The 6,136-nt window shown below is 39.2% G+C and overlaps 1 pseudogene; it reads left to right on the top strand.

The window, feature by feature from the left end:
* The first annotated feature begins 3,213 nt into the window (after window positions 1-3,213).
* On the top strand, window positions 3,214-3,894 carry LOC100964160 (annotated as a pseudogene).
* The last annotated feature ends 2,242 nt before the right edge of the window (window positions 3,895-6,136 follow it).

Below are 6,136 nucleotides of genomic sequence, written 5' to 3'. Positions count from 1 at the left end.
CCTTACCATCGCCACTATCATCAACATCTCTACCAACACCACTAGGAAAATGATAAAGGCATTAAGTCTAGGGAAGGCTAAAAGTTTCCATGTTAAGGTCTCTAAGTCTCCTTCCCCCTGGGCCCTCATGGAGAGTTTTTAATACCCTGTTCAGACCCCGCCATCCAGGCAACTCAGTGGAGTGTGCTTTCCTCCTTCCCTTCAAGGACTCAGGCTGGAAGTCTTGGCACATTCATTCCTGAGGTTGCCTGGTGGCATTCAAACAACTTTGACTCAAAAGAAGACAAAAAATCTGTTTAAATCTATTTTTTTCCAGACATCCTTCTTCTTTCTAGTCTGTAATCCTGAGTTGCATCACTGTTCTTTCCTCACAGGCAGGATGAAAATTCCTTTTAACGTTCCCTTAAGTGTCTTTGATTTCTTCCTCTATCTCCCCATCACCATTCCTGTTCTCTTTTCAAAGCCTCCGGGTGGCTGTCTCTGAGTTGCTCCGCTGCCCTCTGTGACTCCCCAAACTGAGTAGCACTGACTAAATAGAGTTGGCCCAATGTTCTTCCTCTCCAGAATTCCCTCTGTTTTGACTTCTGGTCTAGGCACTAAATGAACCAGATGATGCTTCACTTGGCTCTTTCTTCTTTTAAATTAGAAATTATTACTTTTATTTTGCCTGTGTTCATCAAGCATGTAAGAAATGGCCAGAGATCAAAACAGAGAGAAAGAACAGCCCACAAGGAAGGAACAATGATTCAACCCAGGACTACATAAACCCTAGGCAAAGCCATGGACTGCCTCCAGGTCACATCCACTCTCAGTCACGAGGGTGGGTTCAAATCACAGCCTGCGCAGGCATCAGAGCACTCACTCCCTGGTTTCTGACATGATCTGGCACAGTAAATTGCCCTCTGCCGCCTGCAAGCTTGTTGCTCTTCAGCTTCTTTATTACTGATTACAACCTTCTTCCCACACAGGCTGCAAGATCCTTCTTGCTTTTACAAACACTGCACTTGTCTTTTGAAAGACCATAATTTAAAGCATTTGGGGAAGAATATCTCTGTATGTTGTTATAAGAATTATAGGATAAAAGAGATTATCTTAATTATGTCACTCGACACGATGCAAAACCCATACAGAGCAAATGTATTTTCAATCCCTTGTTGTTGAAGAAAAGCTTGCAAAACATGTAATACGTTTTAGGAACACTTACACATTCTTATCATCTCAAATTTCATTAACAGAATATAAGAACCCATATGCTGAATCAATAATACATTGTGTTGAAGGAATAATACCACTTATGTTGCAATGATATGGCAGATCATGGTAGTACAACTGGCTTGATTTCAGAGTCAAGAGAATTCTCTCTTTTTTTGTGATGATACTAAAAATTTTACTTAAATCAATTATTCCTTTAGATTAAGACACTGATCTCTTTGTATAGAAAAATCTCTAAGCAAGCATCAGGCATTTTCATCTCAGTGGGAACCTGAGAGAAGGATTTAATAGAACACATAAAAAAAAGACACAAAAGGGGCAGCGCCTATGGCTCAGCGAGTAGGGCACCGGCCCCATATACCAAGGATGGCAGGTTCAAACCCGGCCCTGGCTAAACTGTACAAAATGATAGCTGGGCATTGTGGTGGGCGCCTGTAGTCCCATCTACTCAGGAGGCTGAGGCAAGAGAATCACTTAAGCCCAAGAGTTGGAGGTTGCTATGAGTTGTGATGCCACAGCATTCTACTGAGGGTGACATAGTGAGACTCTGTCTCAAAAAAGAAAAATAAATAAATAAGTAGCAATGGTTTTAGAGCAAGTAATCTAATCTGGAAGTTTATTTTACAAAAACCTACAAGTATTAATAAAATACAGGTGAATTTTGACATAAACTATTCCAGGACAACAAATACATGCCACAAACCTAAGACACATACAGTGTAGTATTTCTATCCACCAATAAGATTAGTACTCAGATTATACAAAGAACCCTACAAATTAGTAAGAAAAAAGGCAAATGACCCAGTAGAAAACTTGAAAAAGACATAAGAAAACCAGTAGTAGGGTAAAATCAAGGAGCTAATGAACATAATGAACACAGAATATTCTCTGGTAAGCCTGAAAAAATGGAAAGATGACAATGCCAGTTTGCAGAAAAATGCCTATTAAAACAAAAATGAGATGTTATTTCATACACATCAGATTGGCAATACACAAAAAAAGTCTGTTTATATCAAGAACAGGTAAGGCTATCGAAAAATGTAGGGAGGACGAGAAAGATGAGTCACTACATTTATTTTAGAGAGTGGTCTGGCCCTCTCTAGTTAAAGATGGAGTTGTGTAAACCATTTGGTACAATAATGCCACCGCGAGGTACATATACCCTTTGATCAAGGGTCAGCAAATTATGCCCCATGGGATAAATAAATCAGGCCTGCTGACTGTTTCTAATGTGGCTTGTGAGCTAGAAATGCTTCTTTTAACATTTTTAAACACCTGAAAATATCAAAAGAACAATAAAGGTATGAAATTCAAATGCCAGCATTCGTAAATTCAATTTCATTGGCACACAGCCATGTCTATTGTTTACATATTTTAATGGTTCTTTACATGCTGCAACTGCAGGATTTGGTGGTAGTTGTGACAGTGCCCATCTAGTCTGCAAAGGTGAAAATACTTTCTGCCTGGCCCTTTACAGAAAAAAGTTACAGACTCTGGCCCTGGAGAAACTCTCATACCTGTGTACAAGGAGTATGTACAAGAGTTTTCACTGCAATTTTGTTTGTATTAAAAGAAACTGAAAGCAACACAAATGTCCATTAAGAAGTGACTGCAGAGCGCAGCCATTTGGAAATCTTCTATGCCATAAGCTCCCGGCCTGTGAATAAAGCCCTTCCTCTTATAACTATGGTGTTTAGGTGCTCTTTCTCTCCGTTGGGCCTCGTCTTCCTACAACATTTTTGGTTCCCTGACCGGGAAGCGAGATCACCCTTGGAGAGAACATGCACCTGGAAGTTGCTGCCAATCCTCTGGACACCCACATGGGGGCCCCTGATTGGTCTGGGCGACATGAACCACTGAGTGTGGCCTCCCTGTGTAGACACCTCGACTGGGCTGAGAAGGGACCCCATCGGCGGGTCTTCGAGGAGTCAAACACCAGGAGGAACTGACATGCAGGAGCGGGTACCTACACAGGGAGACATCTAAAGCAAGAGTCTTCAGATGAATTTTAAAATTGAACACACTTGGGATGGTTTTCCAGTGACGCATGAGCCAGTGTTTGTCAGGCTCAATCCAGGTGACAGGGGGATGATGATGGAAGTTAGTGCTCCATTTTTCAATAATCCTCCAGCCCCACTTGGAGAACCAGGAAAGCCTTTCAATGAACTATGGGATTATGAAGTTGTGGAAGCATTTTTCCTGAATGATAAAACTGAGCAGTATTTAGAAGTTGAACTTTGCCCCCATGGACAACATTTAGTGCTTTGACTCTCTGGAAGAAGAAATGTATGGAAACAAGAACTTGCCTTATCATTTGAAGTGGCCAGAGGAGAGACAAAATGGGAAGGTAAAGCTTATCTTCCTTGGAGTTATTTTCCACCAAATGTGACCAAATTCAATGCATTTGCAATTCATGGATTAAAAGATAAGTGAAGTTATGAAGCTCTTTACCCTGTCCCTCAGCAGGAACTGCAAAAAGGACAAAAACCTGATTTCCATCGCCTAGAGTACTTCAAGCCTTTCAATTTTAACACACTGCTTGGAGAAGAATGGAAACAACCAGAATCTGACCTATGGCTAACAGAGAAGGCGGATATATAGGAGCACAGTAGATAACCACATCAATCATTTTTTCTCCTTACCTTTTGAGGTGAACCAATAATGAGCATCAGTCTTTTTTGAAACAGCATAAACATACTTCAACAACAAGTATTTTCATAGAGCTCACTGAAAATGTGATATCTGTGGTAAATGTGTATGATTAATAAGAAAATAGAAAGTTTGTAGATGATTTTATCTATAATGTTAAAATGTTTCTCAGAGTCAGTCTAGAATCCATGATGTAAATGGGTTTAAATCACCATCACCTCAAATATCCTTGATTCTGTCACCGAAGTTGTTACTTCTCTTCTCATTTCCATAAACATCAGCCAGCCTGAGACCGGGACATCTTATTTGCACATTTTTATTTTTATATAATATATGGTAATTTTTGCCTAAGCATCTACTGTCCATTATTGAAATTAGTAGAAAATAATGACTTATTTCAGCTAAACAGGAAATCCATATCTGAAAGACGTCATTAAGATACATGAGCTATTTAACCAGCTCTTTCTTTCTGTCTTCTGACTATTTTTACAGAATAAAGTTGTCTTGAATTCAGGCAACAGATTCTGCTTTACAAATAAATGACATTTTCTTAATGTTATTAAAAAAAAAGAAGTGACTGCAAAAACAAACTGTAGTATATAATAAACTAAGATAGTTAAAAAAATAGAACTACATGTATTGACTTGGATTAACCTCAAACTCAATGTTAAATGGGGGGAAAAGTATAAAGTATGTTGCAAAAAGACACTATAGGAAATTACTTATATCCATTCTGAGAAATACCTTAAGTTATACAGTACATGGTATATGAATATATGCATAGAGTATGAAAATATGAATAGGGAAAATACACACCCTCAAGATGCCAGTTATTTCTGCAAAAGAGGAGAGGAGAACAGGATGAGGACCTACAGATGCATTTATAATGTTCTATTGCTTTAAATAGAAGCACTTATAGGAAGTAAAAAAGAAACTCACTTTATTTAATATGGGCATATGTGTGTTTATTGCAGTGTTCTCTATGTATTTGAAATGCATGAAAGTTTTTCAAAATAAAAAATATTCCAGAATTACAAAATCACTCCAATAGCTATTATTCAGCTGGCCACCAACTTTTCAGCAAATGCCCTTTGAATTACATAATACTTGGGGAAAGAAATCAGGCAGGAGGTTTGGCTAGTGTCACCCTGCATTGTTGGGTGCTAGGAAGTTTACGCAACCGGGCATGATTAATTATATAGTCCATAAAGCTGTGTTACTTGACTATACACCTAATTACAGAGAGCACTATAGGGTATGGGTGACAAAATAATTGCTGTAGCTCAAGACAAATGCTTTATGAATTTTAGAACAGAGATGGAAATGGGAAAGAACTCGGTAGCAATATATCACATGTGGAGTAAGGCAACTCCCATCTTCTCTTAATAAAGAGTGTACATTTTCCAGATACAATGAATTAAAAACAGCTTCATTTCCAACAGCAACATCAAGAAAAGAAATAGAAATGTGCTGTTCCCAGCTATACAATGAGAGGGATATTGCTATAAAGCATGATTAAATATCGGTGACGGTGGTGTGGTAGGGAACTTATACCATCTAGCTACATGTTTGAGGTTTCCTGGTACCAGAAAGTGTTCACGAAAACTCACTTTCTTGAATTATCACTCATTGTTGGATCACATCCTGCCTGACCAATCCTGGTCATTCCTTTTGCTAGTAAAGATGGAAGTAGAACATTGGGGAAATTTTGACCACTCACTAAGGGCAGAAAAAGGACATGCAGTAGACAGGGGTGACCTGTCAGGCTATATCACCCTCACCATTGTATCTGTTTGCCTTCACTCACGAGGAGGCAGGCAGAAGCAGAAATTATGCACATAAGGACAACCTGGATTACATCATCAGCTTGGTATCTGTGCTGGGTAAGCTCCCTGTCTCTTGGAGACCAAATTCAGGAACCTGTAAACTAATAAAAGTAAATATCTATATCTAGATTGTTGAATTTTTTAAAGGAAAATTTGTGCCAAAAATGCTTTATAAAGGGTTAAGTTCTGCAAAGTTATTAGCTGTTCTACCAGATGTTTTGATTTCTGTAATGTGCAACTTAGTGAGACCATTTCTGCTGATCTGTACAGTAAATGCTGTTGTGCAAGTAATTTACAAATGGAAAGGGAAGGGGGAGGTGGAGGAAAGCCTGTAGGAGGAGGAGGGAGAAAGGAAGAAAAAGAAAAGGGGGAAAGAGGGAGAGAGGCAAGGAGGAAAAGGGAAGAGAGAAGGAGGCAAAAGAGAGGGAGGGGAGAGGGGAAGAGGAGGA

Source organism: Otolemur garnettii, unplaced genomic scaffold, assembly GCF_000181295.1.
Source record: "Otolemur garnettii isolate 467f Iridium unplaced genomic scaffold, OtoGar3 scaffold00065, whole genome shotgun sequence".
Classification (NCBI taxonomy): Eukaryota; Metazoa; Chordata; class Mammalia; order Primates; family Galagidae; genus Otolemur; species Otolemur garnettii.
The sequence above is the reverse complement of the archived record's forward strand: the minus strand, read 5'-3'. Positions and strand labels throughout refer to the sequence as shown.